Source organism: Lygodium microphyllum, chromosome 12, assembly GCF_053477565.2.
Source record: "Lygodium microphyllum isolate KBCC chromosome 12, Lygodium_microphyllum_v1.1.10, whole genome shotgun sequence".
Taxonomy (NCBI): domain Eukaryota; kingdom Viridiplantae; phylum Streptophyta; class Polypodiopsida; order Schizaeales; family Lygodiaceae; genus Lygodium; species Lygodium microphyllum.
The window spans coordinates 92377509-92404556 of NC_141146.1; positions in this window are offsets into that span (position 1 = coordinate 92377509).

Consider the following 27048-nt stretch of genomic DNA (forward strand, 5'->3'; position numbering starts at 1 on the left):
TTTAGGGTTTCAGATTTACCTTGAATCCTAAACCATAAATCCTGAACCAATGCAAGTATTGAGAACTTTGGCTTGATCTAGATGTGTGTCTATTTAATTGAAAGGGTATTGTAACGTGCTTGCCTATCGGCTATCTAGGCATGTTTCTAGCGGTCCATCGAGGGATAATTGTAAGCGACGCCGCCCAGCACTCCCATGGAATGTCATGCGGTTTGTCGCCTAGGGTTTTCCGAGTCTGCCTTGCAACGGAACGTTCGCGGGGCAGAACCCATTAGGATTGACCTGAAACTTGAGTCCCTAGTGGTCAAGGTCTCCTGACAGGATTCTAGCGTGGGTCCTGGACATCCTACTTTATGTAGAGATACCCAAGCCGAAGCAACCCCATGCCACACTTGGTTCAAAGAGAATGGCAAACATGAGGGATTGGCCGATCAACCTCTCTGCCCATAGGGCATAGTTCCATTCCAGTCCCCAAAAACAGCATGAATCGGGTTCTAACCTAACAATGCCCAAAGGTCAAATGTTAGTAAAACCCTGTGAGAAGCCTCCTAGTTCTCTGGGACCACCTTGCCATAGGACAGCCCCATCGGGCTTCTGACCACACCCGTTTCCCTTGATAGCTTTAGTTTTCTAATTAGGTCCTATCACATTTATGTGTGAAATTCAAAATTAGCTTCCTTAATCAGGCCTTTTAGGGAATGGGGTTCGTTCGTGTAATTTATGGCAGAGGCACAAATACAAAGTAATTTGACAAACAAGTTCAAACAAGTTCCTTAACTTATCTTCAAGTTAATCTTTGCCTCCTGCCCATACATGAGAAATTATGTATCCCTCATGTCCAACAGAAGTACTTGGTCCAAATCACATGGCACCATAATTTGCATCCATTATCTAGAATAGGATCTTCCAACACCACCGACGTTGGGCTCATGACAGTCTCTAGCACCGTCCTGTACTCGGCAAGGGGTGTCTAGAGCTCCACTAAACCCAAGCGATCTAGGAGTGAGACAAAATTTCTGTGGATGGCCTTTTCACCACTCGACCTTCGGCACGTGAATCGAGTAGTGCCCTCTTGGGTTGAAATGCGACGTGACCTCAGAGAGGATCCACTTGGATAAAATATCCTTCCTTAATTAATCCAATTAAGAATCAAGCACAATCAAGGCAATCGGCCCAACATCATCTTCCAAGAAATCATTCCTTTATTTTCCATGGCAATTTGTCATCATAGACCCCCGCCATGAATTTACCATCAATCACAAGCACTTGAAGTAATCATCCAAACCACAATCCAACAATCAATTGAATGTACAAGCATTTAGGGAGTTGTTCGATCAACCAACAAAAATGAATTGTATCTTTCCCAAACAATACAAGAATAGACGCGATAACAATTCCATCACATATTCACTCTCCCCCTTGGGATAAAAGAGCGATTCTATGCAAAATTTACTTAACACTTGTATGCATAATTTTTAATGCCATTCTTTTTACTATTATGCCATGCATAACCCCTGACCAATTCTTCCTTGTAATTGCTCTATCAATGAATAAGCCATATGCAACTAGGTGCAATTAACTTCCCTTGATACATGCACTTTGCAAGCTCCATCTTTCGAATATGTGAGATGAAATTTATCCTTTTCGATGACCTATACTTGTGCGTCATAGTATGGGGCATAACGTATCTATACCAGAATCAAAGTAAGCATCTATCAATTTGGAAATACATTACTTACAATTGGTACCGTAGTTGGATTGTCAATGATGCGTTTGTCTGAAGTTTTCTTGCTGGTTGTAGGATTGCCATCCACACATGATATTCTTCGCTTGGGGGCCATCGTTTGCAAGTAGATTCGAGAGATAACGAAGGAGTGGATTTTGAGATGGAAGAGTGTAAGAGAATATGGCTCAGTCAAAGATTGCGAGATAGGGGGAATTGAGCTAACTCTCTCCCATGCAGCCTCTCGAGGTAACTCCTCTCTCTCTCTCTCTCTCTCTCTCTCTCATATTTATAGTGAATTAGAGAAGAGGACCTGTGACTGAGGAAAAAAGCTCTTGCTGGAGGGGATCTTGGAAATTAGTGATTTGATGCTCAAATCATAAATCTGACAGTTCCATTGAATCTAAAAGGGGGGTAAAACCCTAAGACACTCGAAGACACTTGGTTAGAAATCTTTCAGATCACTCATTTTTCTCCCTGTTCAAAGTGTTGTCTATTGCCTGCAAATTGCGATTGCGGCACACGCGATTTTGCCAATCTTTCTTTTTTTTTCTTTTTATAAAATCTCCAAAACTAAGTAAAACATCACTTGTCTTTTTTAAAAAAAAGGCATCCAGTTCTAGAAATCTACATATATTTTTAGGATAATACCTAAAATATGCTAGTTTTTTGCCCAAAAATCTAATATTATTGACCATCCATACTATACACATTAATACTAGTGATAAATATGGCTCATAACTTTTGTTCATGTTGTGACTTTCGTGAAGGGTGGCTACGGTCCTTGTCAATCTGAGAAAAATATCGAATTATGACTCTTGATTTTTTCACTCACACACACACACACACACACACACACACACACACACACACACACACACACACACACACACAGTTAGTTAGTTAGTGTAACGTGTCCCCTTGTCTACTTGTAGGACACGTCTTAGCAGCCCATCAGGAAGAGAGTCTAGAAAGTGCCGCCCGGCACTCCCATGGAATGTCAAGGGGTTTGTGATCAAGGTCTTCCCGAGTCTGCCATGAAGTGGAAGCATTTCGGCTGTTCCCACTTAGGACCGACCTAAATCAGGGTTTTCCTAATGGTCAAGTTCCTAGAAGTAACTAGCATCAAGCCCTAGACGAACTACTTTACACAGAGACATCAGGGTCGAAGCGGATTCATGCTGCACTTGGTTCAAGGAGAATGGGAAACAAGAGGGATGTGAAGCTCGATCTCTCTGTCCATAAGGCATAGTCCCATTCCGTTCCCCTAAAACAACATAAATTGGGAGTCTAGCTCTAAAGATTCTAGGTCACCGTTTACCTTGCTACCAATTCCTTTGAGAAAAGTTCCTGTCCAGGACAACCCTTCCGTAGGACGGACCCAGGGTCACATCCACCACACTTTCCTCAGTTGCTTTAGTTATCTAATTACCAATTCCAAGTTTTCACCCGTAGACTAGTATGCGGGCCTCGAGATCCCATCTCGAGTCACGTCGGCCTCTTGTGCAGGACCCAGAGGCAAGGGATTTACGGCCAGAGCCCCCTGGCACCCAAGCATCCTCCTGTTCCAAGTAGCACCCATGGAGAGACCTCTCGCGGCGGGTTCGGTCCACGTACCTGGTGCGGCTAACAACCCCCTTGGATAGGGTTAGGCAGACATTTGGGTGTAATTAATGCTGCCTCTCCCTCCAGGCTTTCAACCTGAAGCATTTGTTATTTTCGAACATTAGTTCCTTGAGCAAAGAAGAACAAACAGTCCTCCTAAGTGTACAAACACAAGCATTCGAGTGGTCGTTTGCACGACCAATTGCTAAGGTGTGAATCCTTCTCTCCGAATACATCCAGCATTTGATCCGAGATCAATCGCAACTTAGAAAGATCCCCAAGGGTTTCGTAAGCTGACTTGCTTGTTCACCCTCTTTCCTTGGGTTAGGGTTTACACCCTGTTGACCCAAATCATCAATGCCTTAGGTTTACTTATATTAAGGTCAATAAATCCTAGACAACCCTGTTGTCCTCACTTGATTGGTCAATTGCTTGCTAGGCAATTCATAATTACCCTAACTTGGCAAATTAGCTTCAAGGAAGGGTGATGTAGCAGGATGGCTACTCATCCTCTTGCAAATTAGACTTGCACTTAGAACTTACCAAACTTGTTCCAAGGAGTAACGATATCCATTTTGTGATTTAGACACAAAACCATGCGACGTTGCAACTTGTTGCATAGGTGTCATGCCTAACTTATGGGATTATTTCACCCATCACATGGTATTCCTTGGTCAAGAATACCTTTGGTCAAGATGTAGGGTTTGGGAGTCCTCTTGACCGAATCCAATCCCTTAACCCTACTAGGCCGATAATGCTTTGGCCCTTAGGGTTCCTAGCTCATACGGAAGTCTAGTATTTAGTCAATTTATCCTTAGGATGAGAACCCTAGATCGTTCTTGCATGGGTTTTTAGCTAACCCTAACATTTCGTGAATGTGGGTCAGATCTTTGGGATCGGAATTATTAGGTCGGCAACCTAAGTGTGATACTAGGCAGACTTTTAATGTAACTTAGCCCTAACTAGCACATTGAGGTGTTCATCGTACTAACTATTTATGCTTTTATGAATCCCATGTGAGTTATGCCATTACAAGCGATTTACCTAATTGATCTAATTGTCTTGCGAGAAGAGGTGTTCTTTCCTTAGAGATGCAAATACTTTTCCTAAAAGATGTAAATAATTGCAAGATATAACATTCCATGCAAATATGCGATTCATAGTCTTTTTCCTTCTATGCAGCTATAAGATCTACAATGATCTTTTCTTTTCCTTGCCCTAAATTATAATGATGCAATGGGATCAAAGCTTTAATATTTTTAATGAAGATGCATTCAAACTTTGATAAAAACTCCATGCATGAGCAATACCATGAGTCCATCATTAAATTCATCCTTCCTTTAGTACTTAACTCGACTCAAAATGAACTACCATCGCATGCAATTTGCAAGGTTCATAAATCCTTTCCATGCATTGCAACTACTCGGACAAGATTTAATGCCGGTCTATGATTACCTTAATCACGAGACACAACTAGGAAATTATTACCTAAGTGCAATTATGTGCTATATGTGTTGTTCTTTCTGTGAGGCAACAAGGATGCCTTTAGACAATTCCAACTTTTAACTTATGCAATATGCATTCAAGAATGCAACTACCTTGACCATGCAAGTACTCGTCATGCAATTTAACTTGGTAATGCGATACAAGTGTATGAATTTTCCAATGTATTCAAACTTGCCTACATAAAATAAAGACATGCCTAATGCATCCTTTCATGCAAAATTAATTTTTAAGAACCTAGGCATTAAGGATCGGAGCGTTGTCCACACGTATACTCGGGTTGGAAGCTCTTGCGTGTGTGCCTTGTGACTTCTTCTTAGGAGTCATTTATGCAGTGCATTTCGTAGCAGCAAATCCCCCCTTGGGTTACTTCTGCGTTTGACTCCTCTCTGTCCAAGGTCTTCTCCTTCGCGCAGGACTCGGCCCTTGCAGATACGGTTTTAAGAAAACTCGAAAAGCGCAGGTGAATAGGGCTTATGGAGGCCTTTAATGGAAGCTTCCAAGCTTCTGTCAGGAGATGTCGTGGAAAGAGAAGATGAGGATGGAGATGAAGAAGATGACAAAGAGGACGATAATGATGATGATGATGATGACGAAGGTGGAGGCGAGGAGCCTGGCGGCGTGGCAGCATGGTGGGGTAGTGTAATGGCTTCCACAGGGCGACGGCGGGCAGCACGACCTCTTCACTCTTCCCTCCCCTCCCTCAAGCTTGGGGAGGGGGTGTTTTTATAGTACTAAGGTGGGGGGGGGGGTAGCCACCAAGTGTCGGGCTGCATGCCACCTCCCCATGCCCTCCACCACTCCACACAACTCATACTCCCTCTCCTCGCCATGCAACGGGCTGAGGGGGAGAGGGTTAATGCAAAAATTTGCAAAAATTTAACTATTTTCCCCTTTTTCCCCCCTTAAAGAGGTGTTCCCGTGCGGGCTACGAGTTTTTAATATCGGCTTTCCATACACAACGCGGGCTGGTGTTTATTGAAGCACGCGGGGTAAGCACTTAGCAAAGGGTTTTTCCATTGCGAGAGATTATTTTGAACCGCTTTTGTGTGATATTTAGGATCTTCAATATTTTGTTGCGGAAATATTACATTCTCTCCCCCTTAGAGGAATCGAGATGTCCTCATCTCGAGAGGAATTGGGGGTATTGTTGGTTGAGAGTACTTTCATCCATCCAAGTGGCATCCTCTTCGGGATAATCTTTCCACTGGACGAGGTATTCTCTCAAGGTCCTGGATCTCAAATGCCTCTCCCTAACATCTAAGATCTTGTCAGGCCGTAGCTCAATGACTCCTTGGCTAGGCATTACAACTTGTTGATCATCAAGCACGTGACTAGGGATAGGTACATACTTTCTTAGTAGGTTGATATGGAATACATTATGAACTTTTAAGTTCTCAGGGAGTTGAAGTTTGTAAGCATTAGGCCCTAGGCACTTGAGAATCTTGTATGATCCATGATACCTTGGACTTAGCTTTTTGCATTCACCCAAGGATAGGGAACTCTTCTTTGGGCGTACACGAATGAAGACCATATCATCTTCAACGAAGGATCTATCTTGCCGTTTCAGGTCCGCATAAGCCTTCGATTTGTCCTTGGCGGCTTGGATGTCCTGCCTTATTGACTTTATTTGGTCATCCATGTCTTCCAGCATCTACTTTGAAGCTTCAACCCTTAAGGTTGGATCCGAAAAGTTTAAAGAACTACGACAATCGTGCCCATACAATGCTTGAAAAGGGGTCATTTGAATGCTTCGTTGGTAGGAAGCATTGTAGGAAAACTCGACCAGTGGCAAATATTGAATCCACTTTTTGGGTTCGCGACAGCAATGTGCTCTAAGCATATCTTCAATGACTTGGTTGACTCACTCCGTTTAACCATCGGTTTGGGGATGATAAGTTGTATTGAAACAGAGTTGAGTCCCAATGGCCTTGAAGATAGCCCTCCAGAAGTGTGATGTGAAGAGAAAGTCATGATCACTAATGATTCTTCTGGGTAGCCCATGCAGTTTGAATATTTCCTTGATGAATAACCTTGCAATGTTTGAGGCTTTAAAGTTTTTCTTAACAAGAATAAGATGTGCAACCTTGGTAAGCATATCTACCACCACCACAATGGAGTTGTATCATCCGTGAACTTGGGGCAGGCGAACAAAAAATTCCATACTAATGAATTCCCATTTCATTTGGGGAATGTCAAGTGGTTGCAAATTCCCTGGCATTTTGACATGTTTGGCCTTAATGCGTTGACAAGACAAACATTCCGTGACATATTTGAGAATCTCACCTTTAAGCCTCTCCCAATAATAGCTCTTGCTGACTGCATTAAGGTTCTTGGCATAGCCAGGATGTCCTGAGAAAGGGGAGTCATGACCTTCCCAAAGTATCTTCTGCTTGAGTGATTGACTTGCGGGTATACATAATCTCATCCTATAGTAGACAAGTCCATTATTGATAGAGAATTCTTGATACTTTGTTTGTAGTTTCTGGTCTTGATCCTTGATGGGGATCTCCCTTAGCAATTTCTGATAGGTTGGATCATGGCATGCCTCTTCTTTAGCTAGCTCAAGAATTGGATTGTTTGGCATGGATACCTTTGTGGCTAGAGATCTTGCTGTTGATGGATCTTGCAAAATTAGAGAATTTAGAAATGCCTTGCGAGTGCATTGGCAACTACATTCTCCTTTCTAGGCCGGTATTTGATTTCAAAATCATATTCCTCTAGCACTTCAATCCATTGATGTTGCCTCATATTGAGCTCATTCTGGGTAGAGATCCATTTGAGACTTTTATGATCCGTCACTAAGGTAAACTTGTTACCCAGCAAGTAGTGTCTCCAAAGCTTGAGAGCATGGATGATAGCCAACAACTCCAGATCATGGATAGCATAGTTCCTTTCATGGTTCTTCAATTTCCTTGAAGAGTATGCTACCGGATGACCTTCTTGCATAAGCACACATCCTAAGGCAATTTTGCTAGCATTAGTTATCACTTCAAACTTCTTACTAAGATCCAGAAGTTTCAGGATCGGTGCTGATACCAAGCTTTGCTTTAGCTTATTAAAGCTGGTCCGTTCAGTAGGAGACCATACAATTGATACTTGCTTCTTTAGTAGATCAGTCAAAGGTGCTGCAATCAAAGCATAGTTTTTGATAAAGACCCTGTACCATCCAGTCAATCCAAGAAAGCTACGTATCTCTTTGACAGAAGTTGGTGTTGGCCACTCCAGAACGTCGCCGAATCTACTGAAATTCCTTCCTCTGATAGAATAAATCCCAGATATTCAATCTGTCGCTTGAAAAATGCACACTTCTTCTTCTTGGCATAAAGCTTGTGTGCTCTCATTGTTTCAAGAATAATGCAAAGCTAGGGTTCATGATCTTCCTCTGTTTGGAGTAGACTAGGATATCGTCAAAGAAGAAAAGTACGAAGTCATCAAGATAGGGCCTAAATATATCCTGCATTAACTTGCTGAAGGTAGCAGGAGCATTTGTCAGCCCGAATGACATGACTAGGAATTCAAAGTGTCCATACCTTCTTGTGTTGAATGCTGTCTTTGGGATATCCTCTTCCTTGATCCTTATCTGATAATATCCAGACCTGAGATCAATCTTAGAGAAGATCTTTGTACCTTGAAGACGGTCAAGAAGTTCATCTATTCTTGGGATGGGGTACTTGTTCTTAATGGTTCATTGATTCAACCCTCTGTAGTCAATGCATAGCCAAAGTGTTCCATCTTTCTTCTTCTAGAAGAGCACTGGAGCTCCCTATGGCGAACTGCTAGGACGGATGTAGCCTTGGTCTAATAGTTGCTTGAGTTGCTCCTTCAGCTCAATCGCTTTTGGGATGGACATCCTATATGGTCTCTTTGAGTTGCTCCTTCAGCTCAATCGTTTCCGGGATGGACATTCTATATGGTCTCTTTGCGATTGGTGCAGTTCCTGGCACTAGCTTGATTTTGTGATCGACTTCCCTTTGAGGAGGAAGTTTAGTCAGCTCTTCAGGAAATATGTCGGCGTATCCCTTTAACCATGAAGGTTCTTCCCTAGACTCTTGATTCTGATCTAGCTTATTTAGCTTAATAAAATAGACAATGACTCCTTTTATTATCTGAGATGCTTTGGCCAGTTGAATTTTTGGCATACCAGCCTCTCCTTGAGTTGTAACTAGTTCCCCTTCAGAATTTCGGAAGGAGACTTGGCCCTTTCCACAGTGAAAGTGGGCATCATTGGGTGTTGGCCAATCCATACTGAGCAAACACTCGTGGATACCTAGGTTCATAACCCTGAATCTGACCGAAGTTGACTTTCCACCTAGTAGGAATCTCGCCTTAGTAGTTTGCTTGGTGTAAGTGACCTCACAACGATTTGCTAATTCCACAAGTAAGGTAGGTGCATCTATTGTGGCTATTCCTAATCTTCTTGCATAGACTGGTGAAATGAAGGAATGTGTAGTGCCACAATCAATCAAGGTTTTGAAGCTTTTACCTTGATAATCTGATGGATTCTGAATCACCGCGATTCGGGCCTTTCTTGTGAAGAGCGGCGTGAACTATTGCCCTCTCAAAGTCAGCTTCCATGGATAGGTCTTGTTCATCACACAGATCCTTGTTGGCAACACTGGAGGTTTTCCCTCTAGCCCGGTGACGGTGACTCGTTGTCCATGGGCGGCTCCTTGGAATGGCCCTTGACGTTGTCCTCTGCTAAGCTTGGGGACACTTCCTTTTAAAGTGACCGGGCTCGTTGCAATGGAAGCAACGGAGATTGCGGCCATTACTTTGGGTAGGAACGAAATTATTGACAGTGCTAGTCCTAGCTTTCTTTCTTTGTGCCTAATTTTGGCCTTGCGCTCTCTTAGCCCGGGACCTATACACTCCCTTGTTCTGATCCTTGTAAGACCAAGTCTTGTTACTTCTTGGCTTGGTATGCGCCTGTAATAGATACCAAAACACTACCCGCATGAACCCCTTTTTTTGGGGATAATGATATAGCAGCTTTGCTAAATTCCTAAGGATAATGCAAGATTTTTTTTCTTCCTATCCCCCTCCCCAGCTGACTCTTGTGCTGGAAGGGAAGGGGAATAGAAAGGATGAGGAAGCTCCTCGGTGGAGCTCACAGGTATGATACAGCCATGCCTCTTGACACGTAGGAGGGGAAGCATCTCCCTCCCCTCCCCTATTTAATCCAACGAGGGTTGTTGTGACGATGGGGAAAAAAGGAGGACTAAACTTTGCATTGCTGGACTGCACCTGAGCCACTGAACTACCACCGTTGAGGAGGAGCTTGACGCTGTGAGAGGGAGGGGACAAGGCGCTGATGTACGCCGAGGCTTGGAAGACGTCGCCTTCGCTGTTGGTCGTGCCAGCCGTCAGAACGCCAATTCAGCATTGAAGATTCCCCCCCCTCCTGCCACGTAAGAAGCTATAGAAGCTTCTGAAGGGAAGCTTCTAAGGGGGCTAGATAAGCCCCTTTCACCCCCCGTGCTTAAACCCCTTTCCCTTTACTTTGGAGTCCCCCCCCCCGGTTTTAACCCCCTATAAGCCCCCTTTTTCCTTGGGCTTTATAAGCCCCTCCCCCCCCCCCAATAGAACTAAGGCCTTAAGGGTCTTATTACCTTTTCCCCCCTCGTGTTTTATCTCTTGAAAACCCTTTCATCCCCCTCCGTGTTGTAAAACCTTACAAGGGCCCTTCTTGTATCTCCTATTACCCGCCCTCGTGTTTAAAGGTCTATAAGCCCCCTTTTCCCCCTAATAAGAGTGGGGCTTAGAGGTCCTATTATTACCCCCCTCGTGCTTTTAATCTCTCTTAATCCTTTTCCTTGGGCTTTGAAGGCCGTGCAAAAATACCCCTTGGAACTCTCCCACACCTTATTTCTTTTCCACACCTTTCTATTTCCCATTCGTGCGAGTTTACAAAGGCCATTAAGCCTTCCCCATGGCTTCGATAGGTCTTAGTCGTGAAAGATTCTGAAACACCCCTTTAGAATTCCCGACTTCAAGGAGGAAGCCTTCTAAAATTATTTCGATGGACAGTGCAAGGGAGCGACGGTGGAATTCCAAAGAAGAGTTGTAAAGCTGCTTCCACGTCTGAAAGACTACAACTGCGATGCCTCCTAAGAAAGTCCAAGGTGCAGCCCCGCAGGAGGGACATCTCCGGGCATCCACGTGGATATCTCACCCCAAGCCTAGGTTTTCCTTCCTAATTTTTATTTGATATTGTTGTAATTCAATCAGGCAAGGTTAATTGTTAGAAATAGGATATATTTTGACCTAGTTGTTCACGACGAAGGAACTTAGTCATCAATACTTTTAAATGAAACATGCAAATTAAAGAAAGCATAAATACATTTCTAGCAAATAGCTTATGCATTGAAATGAATTATAAGACTAGATTATTATCCATTAAAATAGTGTACTTCGGTTAAGCCTAGAAGTATAAACTGCATCTCGCACTATTAACCCATATCGCAATGAATCATCATGGAAAGTGCAAAGCATGAAACGATTCTTACGACGCATAAAATTTATGAAATTATCGTTGTCAACTGCATAAATTAGAAAGAAAAAGGTTGCTTATTTAGCATGAATTTTATTCGCAAAGAAAAGGGAAGATTAGTTGAAATTAACCTAACCTATGCATGACCTCAAACCGATAAGTTAGGGTTGAAAAAATCAATTTATGCATAGTCAACGAATCATGTGGAAGTAATCTCAAAATTATCTTCTAGAGTTAACCAAATTGGCATAAAACTAAAACACCTAAGCCGCGGAGTACTCGTTTGGAATAAGTTAAATTCCAAGAAACGCCTATACCTTAAATACTTGCCCACATTCACTGAATGTAGGGACAGTGAAATGTAATCATAAAGTGAGCTAGGGTTTGTCCCTAAGAATCTTACAAGATGAAACTTGGAAACCCTAGGTCTAACGACGTCAGCCTAGTAACCTGAAATAGATTGTTTCGTGTTTCCATAGACTTATAGTTTGATGCAGCACTTACGCAACAAGTGCGGAGTCATATGATCTTGTGATTGGATCACAAGGGGATGGCCAAGTTCTCGCAATGAAGTTGGCATATCCTTACACAAGTTATCTTGCAAGAGGATGAATAATCATCCTAATTTAGTGGTCTTTCTTGAGTAAAGAAGATTGATTGGAAACTAAAGACCAGCCGATAAACTGAAGTACCCAATGAACTTAAGGTTTGACCAAGTTGGGTTAATAGGGTATGCCCTAACCCAAGATATAGGGGATCTTGCCAAATTGCAAGTCATCCCGGATCAAGTGCTGGATGCATTCGAAAGGAAGGATTCATTCCTTAGCAGTTTGCCAATAAAAATGATCAATGGAAATGTTTGTGCTTGCTACAGATTTTAGAGCACTGTTTGGCTTTGTTTGATCAATGAATTAAAAGATAAATGGATATCTATACTTCAGGTTGAAGGCCTAAAGGGAGAGGCAGCTTCAGTTACCCCCGACTGCCTGCCTAACCCTAACCAAGGTGGTTGTTGACCGCGCCGGGAAAGTGGACCGAACCCGCCGTGAGAGGTCTCTCTGTTGCATGCTACTTGGAGCAGGAGGACGCTTGGGTTCCAGGGGGGGCTCTGGCCGTAAATCCCTCGCCTTTCGGGCCCTGCACAAGAGGCTAATGTGACTCGGGATTGGATCTCGAGGCCCGCATACTAGTCTACAGGCGAAAACTTGGATTAGTGATCCCTGTGGATTGCTGGATAGCCTTCGGGCGGATTTTGGATAAGCCTACGGGCTAGACTCTTTGTATTTCAAAGATAAATATGATAACCTGTTAATAAGGAACTTGTCTAATATTGTTTTTCTATGTCAAGTGATAAGATTACGTGAAGGAATCAGTGCCCAACAGGTTAATTAAAGAAGCTGGTTGTTACATGTCCAACTAATATGATAGGTAATTAAATAACTAAAACAACCTGAGGAAAGTGTGGAGGATGGGCCATAGGTCCGTCCTAGGGATGGGTTGTCCCGGTTGACCGGGAACTTTTCTCAAATCACGATGGACAATAGGAAGATCGTTAAAGAACACAAACAACAAAAGCGTTGACCTAGATATTATGATTAAAACCGATTTACGCTGTTTTAGGGGAACGGAATGGGACTATGCCTTATGGCAGAGAGGTTGAGCTTTGCATCCCTCTTGTTTCCCATTCTCCTTGAACCAAGTGCAGCATGAATCAGCTTCGGACCTGGCGTTTCTGCGTAAAGTAGTTCACTTGGGTCTGACGCTAGTTGCTGTTAGGAAATGACCAATCAAGAAAACCCTAATTCAGGTTGATCCTAAGTGGGAACGGCTGGAATACTTCCGCTACGTGGCAGATGTGGAAAGCCCTAGATCGCAAACCCCGTAACATTCCATGGGAGTGCCGGGCGGAGCTTTCTAGACACCCTTTCCGATAGACTGCTAAGACGTGTCCTGAAGATACAAGTGGACACATTACAGTTGGTATCAGAGCGACCAACAACGGAATTGTTTTTTGAAATCTTAATAAGATGAAGTAAAGTAAATGTTGCTGTCCAAACATTTCCTTACCTTCAATGCTGTCTTGCAGAATTATGAAGCGTGGAACAAGTTCTTAGTATTTCGAATCATGTTTATGATTGCAATGCATTCCTTGCATTATCGACAAAGGGTTGAGATGATGAACATCCTAGAGCAAATCTATAATCCATTACCTTTGTACATGGAATGAAGATGGACGGGTGCTTTAGGAATCTACTATATAGTCGCCCACTGGTTTGCTTGTCTACAAACCAACCTAAAGAGGATCAAGTGGTTGGAAGACTTGAAAGTCGTGAAGCTGTTCATTTTTGTGGAAGCTCACGTAAACTCAACTTTACATATTCGAGGTCGAAGGGTTGAGATGAACTCATATGTATATGAGGAAGTAACCCGTGTAATCCCCGCCGACAGGATTAAAGTGTTGGGCCGCCATGAGAAGAATGGATTCCAACGGAAAGGATATCCTGAACTTCCAATGACTTACCGATTCCTGAAGATCCATGACCCGAAACCATACTATTATTCAGTTTCTATAGATAAATGTAATACAACGTTGTTCTTCCCAAACTAAATGTAACAGTTGGCTTATCATCACAAGAAATGTTGTATTCCGAAAGGGCTATGCCCATATAAATACAAATAATACTTCTTTTTATCAATGTCTGATTGTGCATGAGAATTGATAAAAAGTTAAGTAGCTACATTGCTTATGTGATAACAGAATTGAAAATGTAATATAAATCAATAATGATTATCATATAATAACGTTAAGAAACCTTTATCCAAGCACAACCCCAGGTACAGGTTCCTAGTTCGCCTCCTACATCAAGTACTGCTGTAATCCAAGAGAAGAAGTTTCTTCTCAAACAGATTAAGCCGCCCAAGTTTGACAGGAGAGGCAGGTCCGTTCAAGCTGATGGTGAAATTTGGATTGAATCCATGGAGGATTACTTCGAAGCAGCCGGTACTGCACCTACCAATCAGGCTATGCTTGCCAAGCTAAAGCTCACCGGCAAAGCCACGCTTTGGTTGAAGCAATGGTGCAGGGATCAAGGGATCGCAGAGGGATCCGTTACCTGGGAGAAGCTGAAAAAAGGCGTGCAGGGAAGATACTTGCCACCTGCATATCGCACACAGAAAATGAATGAGTTCTACGAGCTAAAATAGCTAGAACTCACTCTTGACGCATACTATTCCAATTTTTTCTCACTTCTTAAGTATGCGCCACAGATGGACATGACACAACAAGTGTCCAAATTTTGTGTGCGTTTAAATCCACCAATAAATACCCGTCTCGAATCTATGCGTCCATTAGATCTTTAGGACGCACTCATTCGAGCGGCGCCTATAATTCAGGAAGTGTAGTCTAGACCAAGGGGTAACAAAACTTGGCCTTATAATGACCCGAACAGAGGAGCATTCAAACCTCAAATGAAGAGAGTTGAAGGTCATAATCAAGGACAAAGAAAGAAATCAAGGACTAACAATGTCAACAACTTTGTTCCTACTCAAAGCAATGGCTGAAACCTCCATTGTTTCCACTGCAACGAGCCCGGTCACTTCAAGAGGCAATGTCCCAAGCTTGGTGGAGGACATCGCCAAGCGCCTTTCCAAGGAACAGGCCGTGGTCAAGAAGCCGCTACCCGAGGAAGAGGAAGAACCGCCTGCGTTGCCAGTAGGCAAATGTGCGAAGAAGAAGAAGAAGAAGAAGATCCGACCATGGAAGCAGAGTTTGAAAGGGTGACAGTCCATGCCGCCCTACACAAGAAAGGGCCGAATTGCTAGTTCTCGATGATTCAGACACTGTTGGACTACCAAGGTAAAAGTTTCAAGACCTTGATTGATTGTGGCAGTACACATTCCTTTATCTCACCAACTTATGCAAAAAGAATAGGAATTGCCACAATAGAAGCACCTACCTTGGTTGTGGAATTCGCAAATGGTCGTGAGGTTACTTGTACCAAGCTAACTGCTAAGGTGGAATTCTTTCTGGGAGGAAAGAAGACTTCAGTCAAATTCAGAGTCATGAATTTAGGTATCCATGAGTGTCTACTCGGAATGGATTGGCTTAAGCCTAATGACGCCCACATTCATTGTGGAAAGGGTCAACTTTCCTTTCGAAACTCTGAAAGGGAATTAGTCACAACTCAAGGTGAGGCTAGAGTGCCAAGAATCCAATTGGCAAAAGTATCTCGTATCATAAAAGGAGTCAGAAAAGGATTACCTGTCTACTTGATCAAACTCAACAAGTTAGATCAAAAGCAAGAGTCTAATGAAGGACCTTCTTGGCTAAAGGAATACATGGATGTATTCCCTGAAGAGTTGATAGAACTCCTGCCTCAAAGAGAAGTTGATCATGAGATTAGGTTAGTACTAGGAGCTGTGCCAATTGCAAAGAAACCTTATAGAATGTCCATACCAGAAGCAATTGAGCTGAATGAACAACTCAAGAAACTACTAGATCAGGGCTACATCCGGCCTAGCAGTTCACCGTGGGGAGCTCCGGTACTATTTCAGAAAAAGAAAGATGGAACACTTCGACTATGTATTGATTACCGAGGGTTGAATCAATCAACAGCCAAGAACAAGTACCCTATTCCTAGAATAGATGAGCTTCTTGATCGTCTTCAGGGTGCAAAGGTCTTTTCCAAGATTGATCTCAGGTCAGGTTATTATCAGATAAGGATCAAGGAAGAAGATATCCCCAAGACGTCCTTCAATACAAGATATGGGCACTTTGAGTTCCTAGTTATGTCATTCGGACTTACGAATGCACCTGCCACCTTCAATAGGTTAATGCAGGATATCTTTAGGCCATATCTTGACGATTTTGTGCTTGTCTTCTTCAATGACACTTTAGTCTATTCTAAACAGGAAGAAGATCATGAACCCCAACTTCGGATTGTTCTTGAGACGATGAGGTCACATAAGCTGTATACTAAGATGAAGAAGTGTGCATTCTTCAAACGTCAGATTGAATATTTGGGATTCATAGTATCAACAAAAAGAATCTCAGTGGACCCAACCAAGGTCAGAGATGTGCTAGAATGGTCAATACCAACATCTGTCAAAGAAATAAGCAGCTTTCTTGGATTGAGAGGATGGTACAGGGTCTTCATAAAAAACTATGCTTTGATTGCAGCACCTCTGACAGACTTACTAAAGAAGCAAAGTTCCATTGCATGGTCAACTCCCGAACAAAACAGCTTCAACAGATTGAAGCAAAGTTTGGTATCAGCACCTATCCTAAAACTTCTAGACCTCAATAAAGAGTTTGAGGTAGTAACTGATGCTAGCATACTTGCCTTGGGATGTGTGCTCATGCAAGAAGGTCATCCTGTAGCATACTCTTCAAGGAAATTGAAGAGTCATGAGAGGAATTATGCTACACATGATCTGGAATTGCTAGCTGTCATCCATGCTCTAAAGATTTGGAGACACTACCTGTTGGGTAACAAGTTTACTCTAGTAACTAACCATAAGAGTCTCAAGTGGATCTTTACCCAGAATGAGCTCAACATGAGGCAATGTCAGTGGATTGAAGTGTTGGAGGAGTATGACTTTGAAATCAAGTACCGACCAGGAATAGAGAATGTAGTTGCCGATGCACTCAGTCGCAAGGCATTCCTTAATTCTCTAATCGTGCAAAATCCATCAACAGCTAGATCTCTAGCTACAAAAGTATCTATGCCAAACAATCCAATACTTGAGTTAGCTAGAGAGGATGCATGCCATGATTCGGCCTACCAAACAATGCTAAGGGAGATCTCTATCAAGGATCAGAACCAAAAGTTGCAGGCTAAGTATCATGAATTTTCTATCAATAGTGGACTTGTCTATTATAGAACAAGCCTATGTATACCAACAAATCAGTCACTTAAGCAGAAGATATTATGGGAAGCTCATGATTCCCCTTTTTCAGGACATCCTCGCTATGCCAAAACTCTCAATGCAGTTAGGAAGAGCTACCATTGGGAGAGGCTCAAAGGTGACGTTCTCAAACATGTCACCAAGTGTTTGTCTTGTCAACGTATCAAAGCCGAACATGTCAAGATGCCAGGGAAACTACAACCGCTCGACATTCCCCATATGAAATGGGAATTCATCAGTATGGATTTTGTTGTAGGCCTACCCCAAGTCCAGGGAGGATACAACTCCATCATGGTTGTGGTTGACCTGCTTACTAAGGTTGCACACCTTATTCCAGTAAAGACAAACTATAAAGCCTCAGACATTGCAAGATTGTTTATCAAGGAGATATTCAAGATACATGGGTTACCCAGAAGAATCATTAGTGATCGTGATTCTCTCTTCACATCACACTTCTGGAGAGCTATCTTTGAAGCTATTGGAACTCAACTCTGTTTTAGCACCGCTTACCATCCCCAAACGGACGGCCAAACAGAGCGAGTAAATCAAGTCATCAAGGATATGCTTAGGGTATATTGCTCTCGTGAGCCGAAGAGGTGGATTCAATACTTGCCCTTGGTTGAATTTGCCTACAATGCTTCTTACCAACAAAGCATTCAGATGACCCCTTTCCAAGCATTATATGGTCATGACTATCGAAGTCCCCTAAACTTCTCAGATCCAGCCTTAAGGGTTGAAGCTTTAAGGCAGATGTTGGAAGAGATGGATGACCAAATAAAGTTAATAAGACAAGACATCCAAGCTGCCAAGGATAGACATAAGGCATACGCGGACTTGAAGCGTCAAGATAGAATCTTCGAAGAAGGAGACATGGTCTTCATTTGCGTACGCCCTAAGAAGAGTTCCCTATCCTTAGGAGATTGCAAGAAGCTAAGTCCAAGGTATTGTGGGCCGTATAAGATCCTCAAATGCCTAGGACCTAATGCTTATGGATTGCAACTCCCTGAGAACCTAAAGGTTCACAATGTATTCCATATCAGCTTATTGAAAAAGTATGTACCTAATCCTAACCATGTACTTGATGACCAACAAGTTGTAATGCCTAGTCAAGGAGTCCTTGAACTAAGGCCTGACATGAACTTAGATGTTAGGGAGAGACAATTAAGATCCAGAACCTTGAGAGAATGCCTCGTCCAGTGGAAAGATTATCCCGAAGAGGACGCTACTTGGATAGATGAAGGCACTCTCCACCATCATTATCCCCAGTTTATCTCGAGATGAGGACATCTCGATTCCTCTAAGGGGGAGAGAATGTAATAGATACCAAAACACTACCCGCATGAACCCCTTTTTTTGGGGATAATGATATAGCAATTTTGCTAAATTCCTAAGGATAATGCAAGATTTTTTTTCTTCCTATCCCCCTCCCCAGCCGACTATTGTGCTAGAAGGGGAGGGGAATAGAAAGGATGAGGAAGCTCCTCGGTGGAGCTCACAAGTATGATATGACCATGCCTCTTGACACATAGGAGGGGAAGCACCTCCCTCCCCTCCCCTATTTAATCCAATGAGGGTTGCTGTGATGATGGGGAAAAAAGGAGGACTAAATGCCGCATTGCCTGACTGCGCCTGAGCCACTGAACTACCACCGTTGAGGAGGAGCTTGACACTGTGAGAGGGAGGGGACGAGGCACTGATGTACACCGAGGCTTGGAAGACGTTGCCTTTGCTATTGGCCGCGCCAGCCATCAAAACATCAATTCGGCGTTGAAGATTCCCCCCCTCCTGCCATGTAAGAAGCTATAGAAGCTTCTGAAGGGAAGCTTCTAAGGGGGCTAGATAAGCCCCCTTTCACCCCCCGTGCTTAAACCCCTTTCCCTTCACTTTGGAGTCACCTCCCCCCCCGGTTTTAACCCCCTATAAGCCCCCTTTTTCCTTGGGCTTTATAAGCCCCTCCCTCCCCCCAAAAGAACTAAGGCCTTAAGGGTCTTATTGCCTTTTTTCCCCTCGTGTTTTATCACTTGAAAACCCTTTCACCCCCCCCTCGTGTCGTAAAACCTTACAAGGGCCCTTCTTGTGCCTCTTATTACCCCTCCCTCGTGTTTAAAGGTCTATAAGCTCCCTTTTCCCCCTAATAAGAGTGGGGCTTAGAGGTCCTATTATTACCACCCTCGTGCTTTTAATCTCTCTTAAGCCTTTTCCTTGGGATTTGAAGGCCGTGCAAAAATATCCCTTGGAACTCTCCCGCACCTTGTTTCTTTTCCACACCTTTCTATTCCCCGTTCGTGCGAGTTTACAAAGGCCATTAAGCCTTCCCCATGGCTTCGATGGGTCTTAGTCATGAAAGATTCTGAAACACCCCTTTCGAATTCCCGACTTCAAGGAGGAAGCCTTCTAAAATTACTTCGACGGACAGTGCAAGGGAGCGACGGTGGAATTCCAAAGAAGAGTTATAAAGTTGCTTCCACGTCCGAAAGACTACAACTGCGATGCCTCCTAAGAAAGTCCAAGGCGTAGCCCCGCAGGAGGGACATCTCCAGGCATCCACGTGGATATCTCACCCCAAGCCCAGGTTTTTCTTCCTAATTTTTATTTGATATTGTTGTAATTCAATCAGGCAAGGTTAATTGTTAGAAATAGGATATATTTTGTCCTAGTTGTTCACGACAAAGGAACTTCAATACTTTTAAATGAAACATGCAAATTAAAGAAAGCATAAACACATTTCTAGCAAATAGCTTATGCATTGAAATGAATTATAAGACTAGATTATTATCCATTAAAATAGTATACTTCGGTTAAGCCTAGAAGTATAAACTGTATCTCGCACTATTAACCATATCGCAATGAATCATCATGGAAAGTGCAAAGCATGAAACGATTCTTACGATGCATAAACTTTATGAAATTATTGTTGTCAACTGCATAAATTAGCAAGAAAAAGGTTGCTTATTTAGCATGAATTTTATTCGCAAAGAAAAGGGAAGATTAGTTGAGATTAACCTAACCTATGCCTGACCTCAAACCGATAAGTTAGGGTTGAAAAAATCAATTTACGCATAGTCAATGAATCATGTGGAAGTAATCTCGAAATTATCTTCTAGAGTTAACCAAAGTGGCATAAAACTAAAACACCTAAGCCGCGAAGTACTCGTTCGGAATAAGTTAAATTCCAAGAAACGCCTATACCTTAAATACTTGCCCACATTCACTGAATGTAGGGACAGTGAAATGTAATCGTAAAGTGAGCTAGGGTTTGTCCCTAAGAAACTTACAAGATGAAACTTGGAAACCCTAGGTCTAACGAAGTCAGCCTAGTAACCTGAAACAGATTGTTTCATGACTCCATAGACTCATAGTTCGATGCAGCACCTGCGCAACAAGTGCGGAGTCATATGATCTTGTGATTGGATCACAAAGGGATGGCCAAGTTCTCGAAATGAAGTTGGCATGTCCTTACACAAGTTATCTTGCAAGAGGATGAATAATCATCCTAATTTAGTGGTCTTTCTTAAGTAAAGAAGATTGATTGGAAACTAAAGACCAGCCGATAATTTGAAGTACCCAATGAACTTAAGGTTTGACCAAGTTGGGTTATATGGTACACCCTAACCCAGGATATAGGGGATCTTGCCAAGTTGCAAGTCATCTCGGATCGAGTGTTGGATACATTCGAAAGGAAGGATTCATTCCTTAGCAGTTTGCCAACAAAAACGATCAATGGAAATGTTTGTGCTTGCTACAGATTTTAGAGCACTGTTTGGCTTTGTTTGATCAATGAATTAAAAGATAAATGGATATCTATACTTCAGGTTGAAGGCCTGAAGGGAGAGGCAGCTTCAGTTACCCCCGGCTGCCTACCTAGCCCTAACCAAGGGGGTTGTTGACCGCACCGAGAAAGTGGACCGAACCCACTGTGAGAGGTCTCTCCGTTGAGCGCTACTTGGAGCAGGAGGACGCTTGGGTGCCAGGGGGGCTCTGGCCGTAAATCCCTCGCCTTTCGGGCCCTGCACAAGAGGCTAACGTGACTCGGGATTGGATCTCGAGGCCCGCATACTAGTCTACAGGCGAAAACTTGGATTAGTGATCCCTGTGGATTGCTGGATAGCCTTCGGGCGGATTTTGGATAAGCCTACGGGCTAGACTCTTTGTATTTCAAAGATAAATATGATAACCTGTTAATAAGGAACTTGTCTGATATTGTTTTTCTATGTCAAGTGATATTAAAGGAATCAGTGCCCAACGGGTTAATTAAAGAAGCTGGTTGTTACATGTCCAACTAATCTGATAGGTAATTAAATAACTAAAACAACCTGAGAAAAGTGTGGAGGATGGGCCATAGGTCCGTCCTAGGGATGGGTTGTCCCGGTTGGCCGGGAACTTTTCTCAAATCACGATGGACAATAGGAAGATCGTTAAAGAACACAAACAACAAAAGCGTTGACCTAGATATTATGATTAAAACCGATTTACGCTGTTTTAGGGGAACGGAATGGGACTATGCCTTATGGTAGAGAGGTTGAGCTTTGCATCCCTCTCGTTTCCCATTCTCCTTGAAACCAAGTGCAGCATGAATCAGCTTCGGACCTGGCGTTTCTGCGTAAAGTAGTTCGCTTGGGTCTGACGCTAGTTGATGTTAGGAAATGACCAATCAGAAAAACCCTAATTCAGGTCGATCCTAAGTGGGAACGGCCGAAATACTTCTGCTACGTGGCAGACGTGGAAAGCCTTAGATCGCAAATCCCATAACATTCCATGGGAGTGCAGGGCGGAGCTTTCTAGACACCCTTTCCGATGGACTGCTAAGACGTGTCCTGAAGATACAAGTGGACACGTTACAACATCTCTTGTATTATCGGTGCAGCTCGAATGAGCGCGTCCTAAAGGTCTGTTGGGCGCATTGATTCCAAGCGGGTGTTTATGGGTGGGTTTAATGCGGCACAAAAATTTTAACACCTTTTGTGGCATATCCATTTGTGGCACGTACTTTAAGAGAGACAAATTTTGAATAGTATGCATCAAGGGATAGACTAAGCTACTTTAGTTCGTAGAATTCATTCATCTTCTGTGTGCGGTAGGCAGGTGGTAGATATCTCCCTCGCACAGCTCTTTTGAGCTTCTCCCAAGTAACCGACCCTTCCGAGATCCCTTGGTCTCTTCACCATTGCTTCCACCAAAGTCTTGCTTTGCCGGTAAGTTTTAGTTTGGCGAGCATTGCTTGGTTAGCGGATGCAGTGCCTGCTGCTTCGAAATAATCCTCCATGGATTCAATCCAAACTTCGGCATCAGTTTGGACGGTCCTTCCTTTGCCATCGAATTCAGGTGGCTTGATTTTCTTGAGAAGAAACTTCTTGTCTTGGATTACAGCTGTACTTGGTGTAGGGGTCGGACTAAGAATCTGCACTTGAGGTTGTGCCTGTGCATTAAGATTCTTTACGTTAAAAACTTGCTAAATGTCTCTCACATTATATTATATGCCCAATTCAACTTTTAGCCAAGTGACCTAATCACTTAACTCCGTTACCAACACTTACAACCAAAATAGTCATTGATAAAAAGACTATTTCATTCATGTGGACATAGCCCTTTCAAGTACACTTATTTGGGAGGGTAGAACAAGCTGATACAATAATTTGGGGAGAATAAGATTGTGTTACATTTAGCTACGGGAAACTGAGTAATAATATGGATTGGGGTGATGGATTTTCAGGAATCGATAGGTCATAGGAAGCTTAGGGTATCTTTTCCTTTGATATTCGTTCTTCTCATAACATCCCAACACCTTGATTCTGTTGGCAGGGATTACTCGAGTCACTTCCTCATACACATACTTGTTCTGCATGACCTTTTGACTGTCGACATGTATGGTTGCATTTGCGTGAGCTTCAACAAAGATGAACAGCTTCACGATCTTTAAGTCCTCCATCCACTTGATTCTCTTTAAGTTGGTTCGAATGTACGCAAGTCGGTGGGCAACTATGTAATAAATTCCTGAATCACCCATCCATCTCCATTCCACATACATGGGTGAAGGATTGTAGATGCGGTCTAGGATATTCATCATACCTAGCCTTCGTCAATAGTTCGAAGCACGCATCGCAGACACAAACATAACCTGGAACACCAAGAATTTGTTCCATGCTTCACGACTCTACAGGCTGGCATCGATAAGTATGTAAGGAAATGTTCTTAACAGCAACATTTGCTTTACTTCTCCTCATTAAGTTTTCTTGTAAATATTAGATCCTCCTTGGTTCGCTCTAATACCAACTATAACATGTCCCCTTGTCTACTTGTAGGACACGTCTTAGCAGCCCATCGGGAAGAGAGTCTAGAAAGCGCCGCCCGGCACTCCCATGGAATGTCACGGGGTTTGGGATCTAGGTCTTCCCGAGTCTACCACGAAGCAGAAGCATTTCGACTGTTCCCACTTAGGACCGATCTGAATCACGATTTTCCTAATGGCCAAGTTCCTAGAAGTAACTAGCATCGAGCCCCAGATGAACTACTTTGCGCAGAAACATCAGGGTCAAAGCGGATTCATGCTGCACTTGGTTCAAGGAGAATGGGAAACGAGAGGGATACGAAGCTCAACCTCTCTGCCCGTAAGGCATAGTCCCATTCCGTTCCCCAAAAACAATATAAATCGAGAGTCTAGCTCTAAAGATTCTAGGTCATCATTTACCTTGCTGCCAATTCCTTTGAGAAAAGTTCCCGGCCAACCGGGACCATCCTTTCGTAGGACAGACCCAAGGTCATATCCACCGCACTTTCCTCAGTTGCTTTAGCTATCTAATTACCTACCACATATAGTTTGATGAGCAAAAAATAGCTTCCTTAATTAGCCAATTAATCACCGGTTCCTTCATGTAACTTAGGCATCGACATAGAAAAACAATGTCAAACAAGTTCCCTTTCAACATTTGATCTTTATTTATCAGTCTTTGGAATACATAATATAATCCAGCTTGAAGGCTATTCCATAATCCGCCCAAAGGCAATTCCATAATCCGCCCGAAGGCAATTCCAGCAATCCTCAGGGATCGCTATTCTAAGTTTTCACCCGTAGACTAGTATGCGGGCCTCGAGATCCCATCTCGAGTCACGTCGGCCTCTTGTGCAGGACCCAGAGGCAAGGGATTTACGGCCAGAGCCCCCCTGGCACCCAAGCGTCCTCTTGCTCCAAGTAGCACCCACGGAGTGACCTCTCACGGCAGATTCGGTCCACGTACCCGGCGCGGCTAACAACCCCCTTGGATAGGATCAGGCAGACAGTCGGGGGTAACTGATGCTGCCTCTCCCTCCAGGCTTTCAACGTGAAGCATTAGTTATTTTCCAGCATTAGTTCCTTGAGCAAGGATGAACAAATAGTGCTCATAAGTGTACAAACATAAGCATTCCAGTGGTCATTTGCATGGCCAACTGCTAAGGTGTGAATCCTTCTCTCCGAATACATTCAGAATTCTATCCGGGATCAATCACGACTTGGCAAGATTCCCAAGGTTTTCGTAAGCTGACTTGCTTGTTCACCCTCTTTCATTGGATTAGGGTTCATACCCTGTTGACCCAAATTATCAATACCTTAGGTTTCCTTATATTAAGGTCAATAAATCTTGGACAATCCCATTGTCCTCACTTGATTGGTCAATTGCTTGCTAGGCAATTCATAATTACCCTAACTTGGCAAATCAGCCTCAAGGAAGGTCGATGTAGTAGGATGGCTACTCATCCTGTTGCAAATTAGACATGCGCTTAGAACTTGCCAAACTTGTTCTAAGGAGTAGCAATACCTATTTTGTGATTTAGACACAAAACCATACGACGTTGCAACTTGTTGCATAGGTGTCGCACCTAACTTGTGGGATTATTTCACCCATCACACGGTATTCCTTGGTCAAGAATACCTTTGGTCAAGATGTAGGGTTTGGGAGTCCTCTTGACCGAATCCAACCCCTTAACCCTACTAGGCCAATAACGCTTTGGCCCTTAGGGTTCCTATCTCATATAGAAGTCTAGTATTTGGTCAATTTATCCTTAGGGTGAGAACCCTAGATCGCTCTTGCATGGGCGTTTAGCTAACCCTAACATTTCGTGAATGTGGGTCGGATCTTTGGGATCGGAATTATTAGGTCGGCAACCTAAGTGTGATACTAGGTAGAATTTTAATGTAACTTAGCCCTAACTAGCACATTGAGGTGTTCGTTGTACTAACTATTTATGCTTTTATGAATCCCATGTGATGATGGGACTTGAAATGGACTAGCACTGGCTATGGCACTAGCCGGACCTCATGCTCATAATAGACAAACACGCCCTCACGGCCTCGCGGACCAGGAGCGTCGATCTAATGCTAAAAGACAAACCGCCCTAAGGCCTAATCTATGCATTTATAGTTTCATCATTTTGTAGTCCAACATTTCCCTTTTTATAAACTCCTCAGAGGGAGAACCCATACACATTGGCAATAAATACCACGATCACATACATGGAGGCAACCTCTCGGTAGAAACACCGCGGCCCCACTGGTGCTCTCCTACATCGCAGGGATTGGCCCCTTGATGCGCTGCTCAAACATATAGAAAAAATGAACACAAACTCCTCTCTTCATTTTGAATCTAGGAGATATACCATGTGTCCTTACTTAACAGTCCCTTAGGAAACCACCCCTCTATCCTATGGCAAGGGATAACCTTACAATCTCAATCGTGGGTCAAATTCCTAAGAAAACAATCGCTATGCAGTCCAGGAGCTTTTCCGTTGATACCATGAACTATGCATAGTGCATAATGTGAATGGTTTAGCGCACAAACATAAGACAATCAGCATTGTGCATCGTGCGAAACCAATCTTTTCATGATTTCCATGCTAGCGTTTATGTAATGCAAAGAGAAAAGACATCGAGCCTTACGCTCATGCTGCCTTTTCCTTTATTTTAAAACAACGTCCTATAGGCATGATGCAATACATAAACCAGATTTTAATTTATATTTTGACGCTGAACCTCCCCTCTCACCCTACCGTTTAATGTTTTGCATTCGTTGATAGGTGCAAAGGTCATTTTATGTGTATTTCTTTATAAAGAAAGCGATAAACATGAACGGAAACATAGAAACGAGGGTAAACTGAGGCCAAACTCATGCTTTACCTTCATTATACGCTGCACAAACACACATGTAATTTTTTGGAATTTTCCTTTTACCATTTCTCAATTTTCTCCCATTTAAAACCCATTTTTCACTATTTTTTGGTAATTTTTCTCTATTTTCTTCAATAAAAAATGACTAGAAATTAAGATTGATTGTGGGCTGTGGCCCTTAGGTTCCTTGATAGCAAAATTTCAGGTTTTGTAGGCATTATGTCTCATATTTCCCATTTATTTTGCAAAAATCCCATTTTTACCCCTTAAACGCGTGTTTTTCGGATTTTATAACATTAATTTCAGCCATATCACTTATGATTTTCTGGTTTTCAAATTATAAACTCTTGAAACTCATATAAAACAACATCATAATGCATAATCAGCCCATGGGAACAATGTTTCATCAATTAAATAGCATAAAAACTCATTTTTCTTCATAAAAAATCAAATTACCGCTTAGGCTTCGTGTTTCGGGATCTCAGTTTTGGTGCGGGACTGCGGGTCAGCCCACATTCAATGTCAAGCATCTTCACAATCAGCTATCTTCATGTCTACATCGACCCGGAAGCAATCCGGTCCCAGTCGGACAATCTTTCCATCACCATTCTTCATTTTCCTCTTACACACAAGAACAACCCTTTAGGGGAGAGAGAGGGAGGAGAGAGAAAGACTAGAATC